The sequence below is a fragment of the Salvelinus alpinus genome, chromosome 25 (genome assembly GCF_045679555.1).
Source record: "Salvelinus alpinus chromosome 25, SLU_Salpinus.1, whole genome shotgun sequence".
Lineage (NCBI taxonomy): Eukaryota > Metazoa > Chordata > Actinopteri > Salmoniformes > Salmonidae > Salvelinus > Salvelinus alpinus.
In genome coordinates this window covers 34,654,132-34,675,710 of record NC_092110.1, presented here as the reverse complement: position 1 = coordinate 34,675,710, position 21,579 = coordinate 34,654,132, and the positions used below count along the sequence as shown (strand labels likewise).

The 21,579-nt window shown below is 43.3% G+C and overlaps 1 long non-coding RNA gene across 1 annotated transcript; it reads left to right on the top strand.

Annotated features, from left to right (window-relative positions):
• Positions 1-17,320: 17,320 nt before the first annotated feature.
• LOC139553859 (uncharacterized) lies at positions 17,321-18,483 on the top strand. Its single transcript, XR_011670735.1, has 2 exons — positions 17,321-17,385; positions 17,650-18,483. It is a non-coding gene; the product is annotated as an uncharacterized lncRNA (long non-coding RNA).
• Positions 18,484-21,579: the final 3,096 nt, after the last annotated feature.

Genomic DNA, 21,579 nt, shown 5'->3' with positions numbered 1-21,579 from the left:
TGGCAGCATCCAAGAAGACTCGAGGCTGTAATCGCTGCCAAAGGTGCTTCAACAACGTACTGAGTAAATGTCTTATTTCATTTAAAAAAAAATATTTCATAAACTTGCAAAAATGTATAAAAAATGGCTTTTGCGTTGTCATTATGTGGTATTGTGTGTGTGTGTATATTCATGAATAAAGCTGTAACGTAACAAAATGTGGAAAAAGTCAAGTTTTCTGAATACTTTCCGAATGCACTGTATGTATAGACTTTTCAGGCATTATAGCTTATGCACCTCGTTTCAAGAATTCTCAAAAAGCTAGCATTGTCCTCTACAGAATATTGGTTTACTTTGGACTACAGCAGGTATTCCCAAGCAGGGGTACGCGCAATGCCGTCGGGGGTACGTGTAATGCCGTCGGGGGTACGTGTAATGCCGTCGGGGGTACGTGCAATGCCGTCGGAGGTACGCCAAATAAAAATGTGACTCACATTTAAAATATTTATAATTGAAATATTTTTTCTTCACATTTTCAAACAGTCCATTTATATTTTCCAACGGGGCTATACATTTGGTTTTTTTTCTTGCCTGAGTAGCCAAAAATAAAATTAAACCATCTGGTGTTCAGCGAAATAACAACACAATGTCAAATACAGGTAGCCTAGTCAAATAATTAACATCCAATCACATTAACCGTTACTCTCTCGAGCAATTTCCACTAACAGTCCATATGTAGCCGCTGCTCATTCCGTTTGCTTGAAAATTGATAAATGGTTAAACAAAAGTAAGGCCCGCGTCCATAGACACACATACCAGCTCTACTGGTAGTACTACACCTGCACCTGTCGACGACACAAGTTGTTCTGCTTCCACGAGCATATCCAATGCTAGCATCCAATAATTCTACATTTGTTGTTAGCCCAGCTAGCATGCACACTGACAGCTGCATCCGAATCTGATGCAGCCAAAGAGCTACTGCCTCCTTCCCTGGGAAAGCCCCGAACAACAGACAGGGACGTTGGACCATCGAAGAGGCGCTAATATGAGAACTACATTGATTTGGGGTTGACTTATATTGGGAGTAGTGCCTTTCCTCAGACACAGTGTGTTATATGTGCAAAAGTACTATCTCACAACTCAATGAAACCTTCACTCTTGCGCAGACATTTAGAAACAAAACATGCAAATTTTGAAAATAAAGCACCGGATTTTGAGCGAGGTAAGTTTACTTTGCTCTTATATCCGGCTGTATGTAATAAGACTTAAGATTTCCTGGGGTAACAGGGTAAGAAATAAAACATTTAAAAAAACATAGTTTCCTAAGAACTCGAAGCGAGGCCACCATATCTGTCGGGTGTTTGAAGGTGTACGGAACTATAAAAAGTTTGGGAACCACTGGACTACAGTATGTGTCATATAGTTCAGCGCCATCACCCAAAATGATTCCATATAAAGTGAACCAAGACCAACTGCTCCATGCCAATAACACCATTATGTTCAAGGTACTGTATACAAAGTCAACAATTTAGATGATAAACAATGAATTGATCACTTAAACACAGGGGCTGTCAATAAAAATCCACTAAATCAGTCTCCACACACATGTTCTCCCTTTCCCTCCCTCCTCCCAATTGGCTCGATGCGTAATTCAATCATCCCAAGGAGGTGGATATCCATCCCCTAGGAACGTTTACGCTCTCCATTTCCTAAACGCTTGATCAGATTAATTGATTGTCTCCCTCACATCTCACTAATCCCTCCCCGAGCTGAGGTGTTTTGCGGGCAGGAATCAGGTTCGCATTGATATATTTATGAAATGCCTCCCCGCTTAGCCCCCTGACTCTATAAAACGACAAAAAGGAATACGAGAGAGGCTAATGTTTCATGTCTACCAGATGCATCAAGGGAAGTCATTCATTGTCAATGTAGCAGTCCGCAACGCTGCGTTGGGTGTGCTGCGCTAGACTGCGGTGCATTCTGTGTAGCGCATGCGTTCAGTATTTTGAACTCGTGCATTGCTTTCCCGTGTGGTGGTACAAATGGAAGTATACACACATACTTCAACTAGCTAGCTTTTTAGATTCTTGAAAAGAAAAGCACATGTGCATCAAGTACGAGAAATGCGGGCTACACATGGAGCAAAACAAAAACGCATTTTGCATTTGATGGACATCGGGCGTGAGGAGGAAAACTCGAGGAGGAAAAATAGAGAGAGAAAAACCCCGGAGAGAGAAGAGAGGACTCAGACAGACACAACGGACCGAGGCAGCAGAGAGATGCAGGTGGAGGATAAAGTAGATGAGAGATGCTGTAATGAAATAAAATAGTGTTTAGGGGTCTGGGGGGCTGCAGTCTCTGGCCGTCTGGCTGGTAGGCTGGAGGCTGCATTTGAAGAGCGCTAGGCTAACCTTCTGACTGAGGAGACAGGGGAAACAGACATCCTCTCATCTCATCCATTATAACTGAGAGCCAAACGACTGCCATGTCTCCTTATTGCAGAGCTCCTGTGGATCGTGCTCTCCCCGCCGTGGAGGGCTTTGAGTAACTGTTACAGGCGGCCAGGCCGTTGGCTTCCAACCTCCAACGTGATGACAGGGGGCCAGACACATGGGGAGAGAGAGACTCCCACTTCACCTCTTATCTGTCTGCAACACATGTTCCCCATAGTGTAAAGCTTGTACCTGAGTGAGCCACATTACAGCTGTAGTAGAGAGCCAGAGGCAAATTATCTGCTCGGAAAAACAACCTTGCCGCTTTCAATTTGCCCTCGACATTTATAATACCTAGTATTCTCTCTACTAAGAACACACACAAAGATGCACACAGACACACACTGGTGCGTGCATGCCATGTGCGCACACACAACGTCTCTCTCTCTGTCCTGTTCCCCATTGGGGAGCCAAGCCCAGCCAATCAGAATTATTTTTTCACAAAAAAAGTTTTTTATTACAGACAGAAATACTCTTGTTTCATCGGACGATCCCGCAGGTGAAGAAGTAGGATGTGGAGGTCCTGGGCTGGCGTGGTTACACGTGGTCTGGGGTTGTGAGGCCGTTTGGACATACTGCCAAATTCTCTAAAATGACGTTGGAGGTGGCATATGGTAGAGAAATTAACATTAAATTCTCTGGCAACAGCTCTGGTAGACATTCCAGCCGTCAGCATGCCAATTGCACGCTCCGTCAAAACTTGAGTAATCTGCGGCATGGTGTTGTGTGACAAAACTGCACATTTTAGAGTGTCATTTTTCTCTCCCCAGCACAAGGTGGACCTATGTAATGATCATGTTTAATCAGCTTCTTGATATGCCACACCTGTCAGGTGGATGGATTATCTTGGCAATAGAGAAATTATCGCTAAAATGGATGTAAACAAATTTGTGCACAACAAATTTGAGAGAAATACGCTTTTTGTGCATATGGAACATTTCTGGGATCTTTACTTTTGAGGGACCACATGGGACCAACACTTTACAGGTTGCGTTTATATTTTTGTTCAGTATATTACAGGGGAAAGTAATCCATGTTCTTTTCTCCTCTGATCATGACAGAGGACAGAAAGGTTACTGTACTTTAATTCTACTTTGTTTAGGCAAATTGAACAAAGTCTCAAAGGGATCAGGCCAGAGTTTTTCTTTAGCACTTCTCCCACGGTTCAGAAATGTGATTAAGAAGTAGAGTGGAAGATGGGGGGGTTGTGAAAGACATGAGAGACGGATTGCGTAGGAGCGTAGAGGAGGAAGAGCCAAGCGCTGCTGCTCCCTACTGCACAGAGAGGGGGATGAACGGAGGAGACTTTCTACCCAAAGTGTGGTGACTAAAACACATACTGAATAGAACACCTGTATGTAACCAATGATATTCATTCTGCTGAATTATTTCAGTAAACCTGCTATTTGTGGCTATTTCACGGTCAATTTGAGAGGCATGCCATCGCGAGGACATTTGCCACTTTCCTGCTCCCCCTCTCACACACGTAAACAAAAACACAGACCCCATCTTTGTGGGGGCAGGGACTGTGAACTCTTGACCGCAGACACATACACTCTACAATCACACAAATGCAGTTAACACACACACTGGGCTCGTGCACCTTAAGCCAAATATTTTCCTGCTCTCTTCCACATTTTCTTTTTCGTCCTATAGCCAACTCTCCAGCCAAGATTGATCCAAAGCCCCAGTCTTGAACCTCTGTCCTGAGGGTTGCTCAGTGCAAACACACAGCCTGTTACAACCTGGCTCAAGATTGTAACAAGCAATGGGAAATCACACACTGAGTAAAGGAATAACAAAATGAGTTTATTCCATGAATAAAGTAAACACTCACAAAAATAATCAGATGAGGCATGAAGGTCAGTAAATTAGGTGTCAACTGCCAAAACCACAACGAAACAACCAAAGGTATGCATGGAGAGAGGAATCTCTTGCTGAATGGGGCAGTGGCTTTATTCCACGACCCTCCCAGCTCCACCCATCTCTCCTACTCCGCCCACCAATCTCCTGCAGGACGTAAGCACTGCAAAACCCAGTAGAGTGGATAGTGGGAAGTGGAAAGTTTTAAGGTCCTCGGCGTACACATCGCAGACAACCTGAAATGGTCCACCCACACAGACAGTGTGGTGAAGAAGGTGCAACAGCGCCTCTTGAACCTCAGAAGGCTGAAGAAATTTGGCTTGTCACCCAAAACCCTGACAAACTTTTACAGATGCACAATCGAGAGCATCCTGTCGGGCTGTATCACAGCCTGGTATGGCAACTGCACCGCCCTCAACCACAAGGCTCTCCAGAGGGTGGTGCGGTCTGTACGGCTGATCACCGGAGGCAAACTACCTGCCCTCCAGGACACCTACAGCACCCGATGTCACAGGAAGGCCAAAAAGATCTTCAAGGACAACAACCACCCGAGCCACTGCCTGTTTACCCCGCTATCATCCAGAAGGCGAGGTCAGTACAGGTGCATCAAAGCTGAGACAGAGAGACTGAAAAACAGCTTCTATCTCGAGGCCATCAGACTGTTAAACAGCCATCACTAACATAGAGTGGCTGCTGCCAACATACTGACTCAAATCTCTTGCCACTTTAATACATGTAATAAATTGACTTAATAAAGGTAGCACTAGTCACTTAAATAACGCCACTTTAATAATGTTTACATATCCTACATTACTCATCTCATATGTATATAATGTATTCTATACCATCTACTGCATCTTGCCTATGCCGCACGGCCATCGCTCATCGCTCATCGATATATTTATATATTCTTATTCATCCCTTTTTACATTTGTGTGTACAAGGTAGTCGAATTTGTTAGATTGCTTGTTAGATATTACTGCACTGTCGGAACTAGAAGCACAAGCATTTCGCTACACTCACATTAACATCTGGTAACCATGTGTATGTGACCAATATATATATTTTTTGGGGGGATTTGATTCAGACAGAGCAGCGAGGGGCCGTAACAGCTCGCTCCAATCATCCACTAGGCCCCCGCTGCATCCACTACCCACTATTCATTACCTACTACCCACTCTCCACCTCCCGCTACCCACTCTCCACCTCCCGCTACCCACTATTCATTACCTACTACCCACTCTCCACCTCCCGCTACCCACTCTCTACCTCCCGCTACCCACTATTCATTACCTACTACCCACTCTCCACCTCCCGCTACCCACTATTCATTACCTACTACCCACTCTCCACCTCCCGCTACCCACTTTCCTCCTCCCGCTACCCACTCTCCACCTCCCGCTACCCACTTTCCACCTCCCGCTACCCACTCTCCACCTCCCGCTACCCACTCTCCACCTCCCGCTACCCACTTTCCTCCTCCCGCTACCCACTTTCCACCTCCCGCTACCCACTCTCCACCTCCCGCTACCCACTCTCCACCTCCTGCTACCCACTATTCATTACCTACTACCCACTCTCCACCTCCCGCTACCCACTCTCCACCTCCCGCTACCCACTTTCCTCGTCCCGCTACCCACTCTCCACTTTCCTCCTCCCGCTACCTACTTTCCACCTCCCGCTACCCACTCTCCACCTCCCGCTACCCACTTTCCTCCTCCCGCTACCCACTCTCCACCTCCCGCTACCCACTTTCCACCTCCCGCTACCCACTCTCCACCTCCCGCTACCCACTTTCCTCCTCCCGCTACCCACTTTCCACCTCCCGCTACCCACTCTCCTCCTCCCGCTACCCACTTTCCACCTCCCGCTACCCACTCTCCTCCTCCCGCTACCCACTTTCCACCTCCCGCTACCCACTCTCCACCTCCCGCTACCCACTTTCCACCTCCCGCTACCCACTTTCCACCTCCTGCTACCCACTCTCCACCTCCCGCTACCCACTCTCCACCTCCCGCTACCCACTCTCCGCCATCCACTATCCACTCTCCGCTACCCACTCTCCAGCCTTCACTATCCACTACCCACTCTCCACTACCCGCTACCCACTATCCAACTACTCCTCAGCGCGACTACTCTGTTTGGAGTGATTTTAAAAGTAGACAAGAGGAGAGGATAAAACACTGACAAAAAAAGGCATTGTTATTCTACCCAAACGGATGGGCGGATCTCATGCTAGTTTAGAACACCGACACATGCTTGACTAGGCTACCTGCTGTAGGCTATACACATGAACAGTCATCCCTCTGAGATGTTCTCACACAAGCACTCACAGTGGGGGAGCAATGAAACAGTCAGACAAGGAGAATTAGAAGAAGTCAGACTTGTGCGCGGGTGAAATCAAAGGCATAACAGCTGCATTAGGTATGACAGCAAACAATTTCATACAATGATTCCGGTTTTGCTGAGAGCTTTTTAATAAGAGCACAAAGAAAGCCATTATTGTGGTAAAAGCGCACCGCCAACACACAATATTCATTTGAACACTATACATTAATAATTAATGCAGATGCTTTCACAATGTTTTCACCTGGAGACAGTGAAGAATGAGCTGCCTCTCTCTTTGGAGCAGTAGAACAACTGAAGAAAATGCTTTGATTAATTTAGCCTTGCTTACGTTTCTAAATGTCATTAAGTGCAGTGGTGATGGCTCTGGTTTAGAAGTTGTGGACTACCTCGCAACGCTGTGAGAGCAGAGATTTATTTAATAAACAGGGTGGTTCAAGCCCTGAATGCTGTATATGAGACCGGTATACCACAGATATGACAAAACATGTATTTTTAATTCTCTAATTACATTGATAACCAGTTTATAACAGCAATAAGGCACCTCGGGGGTTTGTGGTATATGGCCAATATACACGACATGGCTAAAAGTATATGGACACCTGCTCGTTGAACATCTCAATCCAAAATCATAGGCATTAATATGGAGTTGGTCCCCCCTTTGCCTCCACTCTTCTGGGAAGCATTAGTGATGTCAGGCACTGATGTTTTTTATCTCAATGTTTTATTTAACATTTATTTAACTAGGCAAGCCGGTTAAGAACAAATTCTTATTTACAAAGACAGCCTACACCGGCAAAAACCCTAACCAGGACAATTGTGCGCCGCCCTATGGCACTCCCCATGACGGCCGGTTGTGATACAGCCTGGGATCAAACCAGGGTCTGTAGTGGCGCCTCTAGCACTGCGATGCAGTGCCTTAGACCGCTGCGCCACTCGGGAGCCCTATGTTGGGCGAATAGGTCTGACTTGCAGTCGGCGTTCAAATTCATCCCAAACGTGTTTGATGGCGTTGAAGTCAGGGCTCTGTGCAGGCCAGTCAAGTTCTTCTACACCGATCTCCACAAACCATTTCTGTATGGACCTTGCTTTGGCATTGTCATGCTGAAACAGGAAAGGGCCTTCCCTAAACTGTTGTTACAAAGTTGGAAATAGAGAATCTTCTAGAATGTAAGTGTATGCTACAGTATTAAGATTTCCCTTCACCGGAAGGGGTCTAGCCCGAACCATGAAAAACAGCCCCTGACTATTATTCCTCCTACGCCAAACTAAGCAGCTGGCACTATGCATTAGGGCAGGTAGTGTTCTCCTGGCATCCGCCAAACCCAGATTTGTCAGTCAGACTTCCAGATGGTGAAGCCTGATTCATCACTCCAGAGAACGCGTTTCCGCTGCTCCAGAGTCACTTGTGTGCGGCTGCTTGGCCATGGAAACCCATTTCATGAAGCTCCTGACGAACAGTTTTGTGCTGACGTTGCTTCCAGAGGCAGTTTGGAACTCGGTAGTGAGTGTTGCAACAGAGGACAGATTACTTTCACGCGGTACGCGCTTCATCCCTCGGCAGTCCCGTTCTGTGAGGTGGTATGAGCCGTTGTTGCTCCTAGACGTTTACACATCACAATAATAGCATTTACAGTTGACCGGGGCAGCTCTAGCAGGGCAGAAATATGACGAACTGACTTATTGGAAAGGTGGCATCCTATGACGGTGCCACGTTGAAAGTCACTGAGATCTTCAGTAAGGCCATTCTACTGACAATGTTTGTCTATGGGGATTGCATGGCTGTGTGCTCGATTTTATACACCTGTCAGCAACGGGTGTGGCTGAAATAGCCGAATCCACTAATTTGAAGGGGTGTCAACATACTTTTGTATATACAGTGCATTCGTAAAATATTCAGACCCCTTCACTTTTCTCGCATTTTGTTACGTTACAGCCATATTCTTAAATTGATTGTTTCCCCCCTCATCAATCTACACACTTGCCCCAAAATGACAAAGCAAAAACAGGTTTAGACATTTTTGGAAATGTAAAAAAAAGAAATAACGGAAATATAACATTTACATAAGTATTCACACGCTTTACTCAGTATTTTTTTGTTGTTTTAAATTAGAATACTAATATTACTAATAATGACTAAATAAGACAAATGACAAGAGATACCAACAAATACACAAAGCAATACAAAACAGTACATTACAGAGAGACAGTAGCTACAACAATCTACATTGATCTACAAGCTCACATCCACCAACCTCAATGGACGTGTTTCCACATAGTACTGGAAGGATTGCCATATTTTCACAAAGTAGTTCAATTTATTTCTTAAAGCGTAGGTAATCTTCTCCATAGGAATACACTTATTCATTTCAGAGAGCCATTTTGTAAAAGAGAGGAATCTGATTTCCATGTCACTGCAACACATTTTCTTGCAGAGGCAAGGGCGATTTCTGTAAATTTGATGTTGTTTGAAATTTACATTTGTGAAGTTACCCAGAAGGCATATTTCAGGGTCAAGTGGGAAAGGGACCTCCATAATAAAGGCCAGAGTATCACATACATCATGCCAGGTAGAATGCAAAAAAGTGCCTTCTGTTGTTCCATATCTGAAACACATTTCTATTATTTCAGGGTTATATCTATGTATCCTCTGAGGTGTCAGAAGTTGTAATGTAGAAGTCTGTATCTAGAGCTGATGGTTGCTGACACACTATCTTGGCATAAGTCCGACCATAGCCCCTCTTCAATTGTAGTATTCCAATCGGATTCCCATCGCTCTCTTGACTTATGTACATCTGGTTTTGGGCAATGTTGCATTAGCAATGAGTACACTCTGGTTATAGACAGCCGGTCAAACGTTTGGATACACCTACTCATTCAAGGGTTTTTCTTTATTTTTTACTATTTTATACATTGTAGAATAGTAGTGAAGACATCAAAACTATGAAATAACACACATGGAATCATGTAGTAACCAAAAAAAGTGTTAAACAAATTCAAATATATTTTATATTTGAGATTCTTCAAATAGCCACACTTTGCCTTGATGACAGCTTTCCACACTCTTGGCATTCTCTCAACCAGCTTCACCTGGAATGCTTTTCCAACAGTCTTGAAGGAGTTCTCACATATGCTGAGTACTTGTTGGCTGCTTTTCCTTCACTCTGCGGTCCAACTCATCCCAAACCATCTCAATTTGGTTGAGGTCGGAAGATTGTGGAGGCCAGGTCATCTAATGCAGCACTCCATCACTCTCCTCCTTGGCAAAATAGCCCTTACACAGCCTGGAGGTGTGTTAGGTCATTGTCCTGTTAAAAAACAAATGATAGTGCCACTAAGCCCAAACCAGATGGCATGGTGTATCGCTGCAGAATGACGTGGTAGCCATGCTGGTTAAGTGTGCTTTGAATTCTAAATAAATCACAGACCGTGTCACCGGCAAAGCACCCCACACCATAACACCTCCTCCTCCATGCTTTACGGTGGGAAATACACATGCAGAGATCATCCGTTCACCCACACCGCGTCTCACAAAGACACAGCGGTTTGAACCAAAAATCGCCAATTTGGACTCCAGACCAAAGGACAGATTTCCACTGTTTCTTGGCCCAAGCTAGTCTCTTCTTCTTATTGATGTCTTTTAGTAGTGGTTTCTTTGCAGCAACTTGACCATGAAGGTGTGATTCACACAGTCTCCTCTGAACAGTTGATGTTAAGATGTGTCTGTTACTTGAACTCTGTGAAGCATTTATTTGGGCTGCAATTTCTGAGGCTGGTAACTCTAATGAACTTATCCTCCGCAGCAGAGGTAACTCTGGGTCTTCCATTCCTGTGGCGGTTGTCACGCCCTGACCATAGAGAGCTGTTTAATCTCTATGTTGGTTAGGTCGGGGTGTGATTAAGGCTGGGTTATCTAGGGGAATTATATATCTATGTTGGCCTGGTATGGTTCCCAATCAGAGGCAGCTGTTTATCGTTGTCTCTGATTGGGGATCATATTTAGGTAGCCATTTTCCCCATTGTGCTTTGTGGGATCTTGTCTAGGTATAGTTGCCTGTCAGCACTACTCTGAGCTTCACGTTTCGTTTGTTCGCTTTATTGTTTTTGTTCTTTTAGTTTCTCTTCCTAATAAAAGGATGGAAACATACCAAGCTGATTCTTGGTCCAATCATTATGACGAACGTGACAGCTGTCCTCATGAGAGCCAGTTTCATCATAACGCTTGATGGTTTTCGCAACTGCACTTGAAGAAACATTCAACGTTTTTGAAATGTCCGTATTGACTGACCTTCATGTCTTTAAGTAATAATGGACTGTTGTTTCTCTTTGCTTATTTGAGCTGTTCTTGCCATAATATGGACTGGGTCTTTGACCCAATAAGGCTATCTTCTGTATACCTAGTCACAACACAAATTATTGTCTCAAATGCTTTAAGAAGGAAAGAAATTCCACAAATATACTTTTAACAAGGCACACCTGTTAATTGAAATGCATTCTAGGTGACTACCTCATGAAGCTGGTTGAGAGAATGCCAAGAGTGTGCAAAGCTGTCATCAAGGCAAAATGTGTCTATTTGAAGAATCTCAAATATAAAATATTATTATATTTGTTTAACACTTTTTTGGTTACAACATGATTCCATATGTGTTATTTCATTGTTTGATGTCTTCACTACAATGTAGAAAATAGTAAAAAATAAAGAAAAACCCTTGAACCCTTGAACGCGTAGGTGTTCTTAAACTTTGGACTGGTAGTGTAAATCTATATGAGTCATGGTTATCATAGTAGTAGTTGTAGTTGTTCAATACTTGATAGATTTGGGTAAAGTCATATCTCCAAGAGTGCTTCTGAGAAAGTTTCTTAACAGTAAATAACAAAATAAATGATTATTGGATAACTGGTATTTCTCTTTCAGTTGCTCAAATGACATAAGTAGCCCATCTACTGTATATAACAGTGTTCTAAATGCGTCATTCCCTTCTCATGCCAATGTTGAACATTTTTGCTATCCAAGATCATTGGCAGCCACAGGGCTGTTTTGAGTGACAAGTCTTGTTTCGGACCAAATAATGTACGAATTTCATACCAAGATCTTGCTAAATTGATGAAACAGGGATTGCTCATTTTTGTTGATATAGTCTTGGGGTTCCACTTGTAGATAATATTATTCCCAACCTCTTCATTAGGAACACACGTTTCCAAGAGTCCAAGAAGGGGCTGGTTCATTTTCAAATAAGAATTAAATTAAATCTAATTTGTGCTGCCCAGTAATACATCTTGAAATTTTGTAGGCGGAGACCTCCTAGACTATAATCCCGTGTTAATTTGTCCAGGCTCACCCTTGGAAGAGCATTGTAGAGGACATTTTTTTTTAAATGTATAACTGTTATGATAGCCGTGGAGAAGGAGTCCGGTAGGCTCTGAGTCTTAACAGCTAAATGTAGAACATCCTTCAAGAGAGGAATAAGCAAATCCTTAAACTCCTTATAAAACTGGGGGAAAGCCATCGACTCCTGTTGATTTGGCAGATTGTAGAGAGGAAATTGCCTTTTCGATTTAGTTTTTTGTAAAAGGGCGATCTAGTTCGTTTTGGTCTTCCTGTGTGAGGTGTGGTAGTTCAATAGTAGACAGAAATGTGTCTATCATTGCTGGTTCCGTTCCATCAGAAGTTTAGAACTTTAAAAAGTATTGTTTAAATGAATCACACTTGACCATTCTGTGTTTCAATAGAGTTGATGATTCTCGAATTCTCCTCATATTTCATCTGCCAGGTCAAGACTTTGTATGTTTTCCTCGCCAAATTCATAATATCTTTGCCTAGTTCTAAGAATAGCCTTTTCAGTTTTGTAAGTACTTAGGGCAGTATTACTCACAATTTTGGGTTAAGACAATCATTCAGAGCGATTCACAGATCTTTTATTTGTTATACTTTTTCTTCCAATATTATCAATTGAGGACAAATTCAGAACAATAGAGCACATGTAATTGATTTGATGTACAGCACATCACAAATATATACATACACACATCTAATAGGCTACATCACATGTATAAGACCCATATTAAGGGTAACCTCTGTAAATGTCCCTTCTGCTCCTTGACTGAATTCATTCTAAATCTATAGTCTGTTGTTGCTATCCTTGTGAGGCCATCCAGGTGTGCATTGGTCAGTCTGTTTCTCTGTTTTCGTTTCACAATGTTCATTGTTGAGTCCCTTCTCCTTCCCTTGTATGTTTGGGGCGCTGTCAGTGCACACAGATCCCAGATTTGACCAGTTAATATTATTATCAGCAGAAAATGTAACAAGGGCTTCCAGAATATCCTCTCCTCGTGTTGGTCCCTGAAGGGGCAGTAAACATAAAAGTTCCTCTCTGAACGAATCGTTTTGAGGGAAGCGGAGCCAAACACATAATTGGGCAATATCACTTACATCAGTGCTTTCATCAAGCGCAGTACTATGTCAGTAATCAGTTGCTTACCAATGTCCTCGCCAATGTCTTCCATGTGTCTTGTTATGGTCGAGTCTGAGAGTTACAGTCCCTTACATTTGCTTTAAAATAGCTTCCTTGTTTGTGAAATCAGCATGCAATATTTTGGCTGAGACCGAAACATATTATTTGACAATCCCAACGTCTGTGAAGGCCTTCTTGTTTCTCGTGAGTATCCAAGCAATCTCATATGTTGCCTCTGTCATTTTCTCTGCAACAGTGCTAGATCTGTCCATCATTTGTTGTTGTCCTTTGAGCTGTCTTTTGAGTTGCACTATTTTGTTATTTCTGAGGTTGCTTTGTGGCAGATATATTTTGTCACTGTGGGCATGGTGTGACTGGAAATGTCGCTCTAAATCTCCTTGCTTAAAACAAATGGCTGCCTTCTGGCAAATAAGACAAAGTGAGCTAGTCCCATTATGCAGTACAAAAAATATGTGTCTGTCCATTTCTCTGGGAACTTTCCGTGTTTGGTTTGAATCGACTGTATCCTTCTTTTAGCCACGTTAGCTACGTTAGCTAGTTGCATTTCCCCGCCGCCATTTTCCTGATTTTCCTTGTTCTCGGGTGGTTGTTCGTTCACAGCTGTCACGTTGTTCTCCTGCTCTTCCCCCTCCTTTTTATTGTCAATAGATTTACGTTTCTTTTTTTAAATTAATCAATCCATGTCTACTAGACTGCAAAATTAGCTAGTAGCTAATGTAGCTAAGCGTAGCTAAGTGTCGGTTGCTGTAGCTGAGCAGTTGCGTTCTATTTCGGCAAACGTTCTATTTCGGCCTTTCTGTTCAACAGCTGCGCTATACGGCCATCTATCTGCCATCCAGGGAACAATAGATATATTCAATGAAGTGATTTAGGCCTGCATTAAAGACATTGAATTGAAATTGTATCATTGTTATGTATTATGAATGGAAAATAGGAAAATCATTCGGGTGGCCGCGCAATGAGTACCACCGACTTAAGGTATTATATTTTAGTTTTTTATTCACCAACGAGCGGTATGTTTCTTGTTGTTATTTTTGTAGTAATAGGACTTAATTCTCTAATTCATTCAATTCAGCAGTGCATTTCCTTTTGAGACCTTTGGTATAGGAAAAGGCCTTTAATTTGACCCCTAGGAAAGGCCTTTTATGTATCCCAGATTACAAACAATTGCGAGAGGACGGACAGTTTGTTCCACAGAAAAACGTAATTTGGTCTCTGATAAAGTGACACAATTCTGCCTGTTTCAAAAGAGTTTAGGCGCCATCTATAGGTCCCTTGAACTCCATCCAGCATCCACACAGAAAGTGTGAGGGAGAATCATCTGAGATAGTTCTGGATAAATACTCAGTTTCCACAACTCTATGGGTTACCTGTGCTGATAGGTGGAAAAAATCACTCCAGGTATGAGAGCTATGCAGGCAGGAGTAGAATGAGTAATCCCTATCTTGGGGGTGGAGCTGTCTCCATGTGTCTTTTCAATTTAAGTCTTTCATAAATGATAGAGTGCATTTGGCTGACTTAGTCAATGAGGATGCTTTAGCTGAGGATCTATCCAGAATCGGATCCAGACAAAAATTGAAGTCGCCCCCAACTAAGAGTGTTCCCTGAAATTCCGCTACCTTGAGGAATATATCTTGAAGAAAGTAATCAGACCCCTTGACTTTTTCCACATTCTGTTTCAGCCTTATTCTAAAATTGATAAAATTGTTAAAATATAAAAAACTGAAATATCACATTTACATAAGTATTCAGACTCTTTACTCAGTACTTTGTTGAAGCACCTTTGACAGCGATTATAGCCTTGAGTCTCCTTGGGTGTGATCAATGCAAAAAGGGTGCACCTGAGCTCAATTTTGAGTCTCATAGCAAAGGGTCTGAATATTTGTGTAAATAAGGTATTTCTGTTTTTTATTTATAATACATTTGCAAAAATTTCTAAAACCTATTTTCGCTTTGTCATTACGGGGTATTTTGTGTAGATTGATGAGGACATTTTTTATTTATTTTAATCCATTTTAGAATACGGCTGTAATGTAACAAAATGTGGAAAAACTGAAAAGGGTCTGAATACAGCCCACAGCTGGTATATTAGCCATATACCACAACCCCTCGGGCTTTATTGCTTAAATAAACCAGCGTGGTTAATAATAGAAGGAGTAATCTTACTGCTGGGCCCACGTGATGTGTTGAACACTGCACAATTGAGACTTTCTGACTGCAGGTGCAAATACAGACCCAGATGTAGAAAGACATGCTGAGACGTCTGTCTGGACCGTTGTCATCACGGCTATATCCAACATTAACCTTGACCTATTGTGACATCCTGTGTCCATTGGAAACGTTTGATTGTGTGTTTCACATATGACACAGACACAGATCACATGCAGTATCATGGATATCATTGACACCTGTAACGCTCGTCGTATAGAGGAGAAGGAGAAGAGGACCAAGGTGCAGCGTGGTAAGTGTTCATATTATTTAATAAAATACGCAACACTTGACAAAACAACAAACACGACAAACAAACAGTCCTGAAAGGTGAAACAAACACTAAACAGGAAACAACCACCCACAAATACAGGTGGGAACAGGCTACCTAAGTATGATTCTCAATCAGAGACAATGATAGACAGCTGCCTCTGATTGAGAACCATACCAGGCCAAACACACAGAAATACAACACAAGGACAACATAGAACACCAGACATAGAATGCCCACCCGCCCTGACCAACCAAAATAGAGACATAAAAAGGATCTCTACGGTCAGGGCGGGACAACACCATCATCATACTGTGAGTACAAGAGCCTGCTGAAGGTTTAGGCTGAGTGTAAAGGTATACAATATTAGAGGGCGACCATATAATATGTATCTAATGATGAACATGATGAATTGCATACAGTATTGTACAGTACAGGGGTAATTCAAGTTATTCACCTCCAATGTATATTGTAGCATCCACATACTGTATCGTCTCGACAGACTGCTGTAGTAGTGAATGCTTTGTGCTAACCTACCTTCCATGCGATTTGGTTTCCCTTGGTGTTATGCTCCAGAGTGATGGGGAAGTCTCCTAGCTCTTACAACTTGCAAAATGCAGTGGGCTTGGCCGGCCTCTCCCGGAAGGCCCCCACTTCCGGCGGTCCCAACCTAGAGAGAGAGAGAGTCCCTATCTGTCCCTGCGTTCAGTCCTTTGTCCCTCACCATCTGTGAGGCTCGACGACATGACTGGCAGATAGATAACTGTCATTAATCCTCACATTACCACCCATTGAGCAACAACATCTCAGTGCTGGACTATAGTGTGATGGGACTAGAGCGTAACATGACTACAGTGGCAGACAGTGACAAGACCATGTTTCCAGTGAGATACTACTGTAGGGCAGTGCATCAACGTGGCTGAAGACCTGGGACAGACTTTCTTATTCTTAGACGTAGACATGATGAGTGGCTAACTAGTGCTTGGCCCTGAAGTAAGTTACAACTTAGTTTAGACTATTAAAAGGCACACTACGGTGTCCCGGTGGCTCCACAGCATTTAATGCACCATGGGATTGCAGAGGCATTCAATTAATCTGTTTGGTGGCGTTTATTTACTTTTAAGCGAGGGAACGCTTAAATGAATAACATTATGTTAAGTTAAAAGGCACCATTTGGCATACCTGCAGGAGGGTGTAACCAAACAAAACAACTATGACTGACCATGCATTGAAAAGCACAAGAAAAAGAATAATTTGCATGAAGGCTATTTTGCCGAGTACTTTTTCCCTTATCAATCTGAAAGTAAATTATATTCTGGGCCAAATGTTGCATGAATGAGTGTCCTTGCAATGTTTTAATGCTCATTCTTCCAAATATAATAAACTATAGGGCTATACTGTATCTCATTTGACACTGTACTGTGGTATAGATAGGCCTAAATCATTAAAACTGTCACGTTCCTGACCTATTTTTATGTTATTTTGATTATGTTTAGTTGGTCAGGGCGTGAGTTGGGGTGGGCATTGTATGTTGTGTGTGTTTGGTTAGTCTATGGGTGTTGTATGTGTATGGGATAGTGTTTGTTAGGTTGTCTAGTTATGTCTATGGCTGCCTAGATTGGGTCTCAATCAGAGACAGCTGTCATTCATTTGTCTCTGATTGGGAGCCATATTTAAGGTAGCCATAGGCAGTAGGCTTTTGTGGGTGTTTGTTTCCTGTGTCAGTGTTTGGACCACACAGGACTGTTTTGAGGTATGTCACGTTTGTTGTTTTGTAGTTTGTAGTGTTTTCTTGTTATTTACATTAAACATGTACAATTACCAATCCGCATCTTGGTCCGATCCATGCTCCTCCTCGTCTGAGGAGGAGAACGACTTTGACAGCCATTACAAAAACATTGTTTTACTCTATATGACTAAAAAGTTCTGAGTCCGAGATGCGTTCATCACAGAACGGTTTGAAGCTTTTCGAAATTACAAAGCAAATGCAACACCTTCAGTGTTCCTCCCTCCACAGAAGTTCCCTCGGTCAAGGAGAAGAAAAAGAAGCCTTACAGATAAGTGACGCTCCTGCAGCCTGGAGCAACACAAGCCTTCAAACCCAGGTAGCGCTGTTCTGCCGGCAGCTAAAAATAGCCCTGGAGAAAATGAACTCCAGACTGCAAGCACTGGATGACACCGCAGTCGATTCCGCCTCACGCGGCGCTCCGTACCCTTCGGCGAACTCCCCCCTCCTTTCAACTGTCATCAACAACCAACCCCTATTCCCCCTACTTCCAGACCCAAAATAATCAATTTTTTTCCAGCACTGACTCCAAGACCCTTCTCCCCCACATTCTTCGGCTGCACTCTACTTCGGGGGCTTTGACTGGAATAGGAATCGCGGCGCTTCGAAGGATTATGACCTGCTGATTTCCGTGATCCGGGAGACTGCTCCCGACTGGGATTCATGGCGATCCTGTCTAACCGCCCCATCATGAGAGATCATAAGCCATGCTCTAGGAAGTGTGAGCAATGGTGACACACTCTCTTCACGCCATTTCCCCGGTGAGCGGTGCTATACGTCAAGGACTGTCCAAAGCACATCCAGATGCGCGTTCATGTTCAACTGAGAACCCTCTGCCTGGGACCTCATTCATAAATTAAGCTATGGTGGGTTTATACTTATTGCAGTTTCATATTTGTACATCATTTTGATTTATTTGAACTAACGATAGCTAGCTACCAAGTGGCTGGATCAGTTTTCCCAAAAGTGAACAATGTGTAAAGTTTTACTTGCTAGCCAACCACCATGCCAACCATATCAAGCCAATCTACTACATTTACCTGAATAAAATATTTCTGACACTGATCATGACTACATTTTATCTAATTTCACTGTGATTGGTTAGTCAAAATGAAATACCTGGGATGATGAACATTTTGTGTTGCTTGGTTTAATTCGTTAATCTGACGGATTTTGGATGTCCTTGGTCTAATTTGTTGGAGGGCCAACAAGGCCAACTTTACCATATTATACTGGAGGCAGACTTACACACCCAGTATCATTACATTGGCAGAATGATATTGCTCAACTTTTAACAATGTGAAATTCGAATACAGAATCATTTGTTTAGCTTCTTTCTGGTCTGTGGCTGCATGAAATAGCAAACAATGTCAATTCAGCGATTACGTTAGTTTACTTCATCTTTGTGGCTCCTTGATGAAACAGTAACATCCATTACTGTAGTTAGGCTTAGTTAGGTAGTAGTTATGCTTAGTGTCACGCCCTGGCCTTAGTATTATTTGTTTTCTTTATTATTTTAGTTAGGTCAGGGTGTGACATGGGGTATGTGTGTGTTTTGGGTGATTATATGGTATAGGGGGTGTTGGTTGTAGTGTATGGGTTTGTGTTGAGTGTATGTGTCTAGGTATGTCTATGGTTGAGTGTAGGTGTTTAGGAAAGTCTATGGTTGCCTGATTTGGTTCTCAATCAGAGACAGCTGGTTATTGTTGTCTCTGATTGGGAGCCATATTTAAGGTAGACATAGGCTTTAGGTGTTTGTGGGTAATTGTCTATGTTGAACGTAAGTAGCTTGTGTGTGCACTTTCGTTTGTAGCTTCACGGTCGTTTGTTGTTTTGTATAGTTTGTATAAGTGTTTTGTTTCATGTTCATCTTCGTCGTTCTAATAAAAGAAGATGTATTCATATCCCGCTGCGCCTTGGTCCGTCTCTCCTCCACACGATCGTGACACTTAGTTAGGTAGTAGTTAGTAGTTAGGCCTAGTTAGGTAGTAGTTAGGTGTGAAAAGAGTATGTCCCAGCAGCACTGTCCTAATTTCCTGTCCAGGATGGGAGGTGGGAGGTGACTGACCTGCTAATTCAGTTTTATTTTTGTTCCGTTAGATCTTCTTTAATAGCATGTGTCTTAAATGTCTCCCTCATCTGATTCTTCTCACTCCTCTCCCTGTGCATCTCACTCCTCTCAATGTGCATCTCACTCCTCTCAATGTGCATCTCACTCCTCTCCCTGTGCATCTCACTCTCCTCTCCCTGTGCATCTCTCTCCTCTCCCTGTGCATCTCTCTCCTCCCTGTGCATCTCACTCTCCTCCCTGTGCATCTCTCTCCTCTCCCTGTGCATCTCTCTCCTCTCCCTGTGCATCTCACTCCTCTCCCTGTGCATCTCACTCTCCTCCCTGTGCATCTCACTCTCCTCCCTGTGCATCTCACTCTCCTCCCTGTGCATCTCACTCTCCTCCCTGTGCATCTCACTCTCCTCCCTGTGCATCTCACTCTCCTCCCTGTGCATCTCACTCTCCTCCCTGTGCATCTCACTCTCCTCCCTGTGCATCTCACTCTCCTCCCTGTGCATCTCACACTCCTCCCTGTGCATCTCACACTCCTCCCTGTGCATCTCACTCTCCTCCCTGTGCATCTCACTCTCCTCCCTGTGCATCTCACTCTCCTCCCTGTGCATCTCCCTCTCCTCCCTGTGCATCTCACTCTCCTCCCTGTGCATCTCACTCTCCTCCCTGTGCATCTCACTCTCCTCCCTGTGCATCTCACTCTCCTCCCTGTGCATCTCACTCTCCTCCCTGTGCATCTCACTCTCCTCCCTGTGCATCTCACTCTCCTCCCTGTGCATCTCACTCTCCTCCCTGTGCATCTCACTCCTCTCCCTGTGCATCTCACTCTCCTCCCTGTGCATCTCACTCTCCTCCCTGTGCATCTCACTCTCCTCCCTGTGCATCTCACTCCTCTCCCTGTGCATCTCTCTCCTCTCCCTGTGCATCTCTCTCCTCTCCCTGTGCATCTCACTCCTCTCCCTGTGCATCTCACTCCTCTCCCTGTGCATCTCACTCCTCTCCCTGTGCATCTCACTCATCTCCCTGTGCATCTCACTCCTCTCCCTGTGCATCTCACTCCAACCACTCTGGTGTGAGGGGCCAAATAGGTGGTTGAAATGCTAATAACTCCATGCTGGGCAGTGCAGTGCTCTGCAATATCAATTTGACCTCCTCCCCTGCTGAAAAATCTAAGTGAAATAGAGACAAATGCACACACATACTGTACACACACACACATACTGTACACACACACACACACACACACACATACGTACACACACACACACACATACTGTACACACACACACACACACACACACTGTACACACACACACACACACATACATACTCTACACACAAACACACTGTACACACACAGTACACACTACACACACAGTACACACAAACACACTGTACACACGCAGTACACACAAACACACTGTACACACGCACACACACAAACACACACACACACACATACTGTACACACACACACACATACATACTGTACACACAAACACACTGTGCACACACACACACACACACATACTACACACACACACATACTACATACTGTACACACACACACACACACACATACTACATACTGTACACACACACACACACATACTGTACACACACACATACTGTACACACACACACACACACACACATACTGTACACACACATACTACATACTGTACACACACACACACACACATACTACATACTGTACACACACACACACACACACACACTACATGTGTACACACACACACACACTGTACACACACTGTACACACACACTGTACACACACACACACACATACTGTACACACACATACTGTACATACTGTACACATACTGTACACAAGTGACTGGGACGATTTTAATGTATTGTACAATTGAATATGCAAAACATGGTTTGGACATTTATAGAACTGGTTTAGATTAATAAATAGGCCTAAAATAATAACAATGATATACAATATTAATAATAATAATAAAACAAATTATTTAAAATATGAAATTAATAAATAAAAGTTCCAGAATTGCTTTCTACTAGAATTGCGACTTGCACAGTAGCCTGCATTTGTCAGCGTCAACATTCTTCTAAT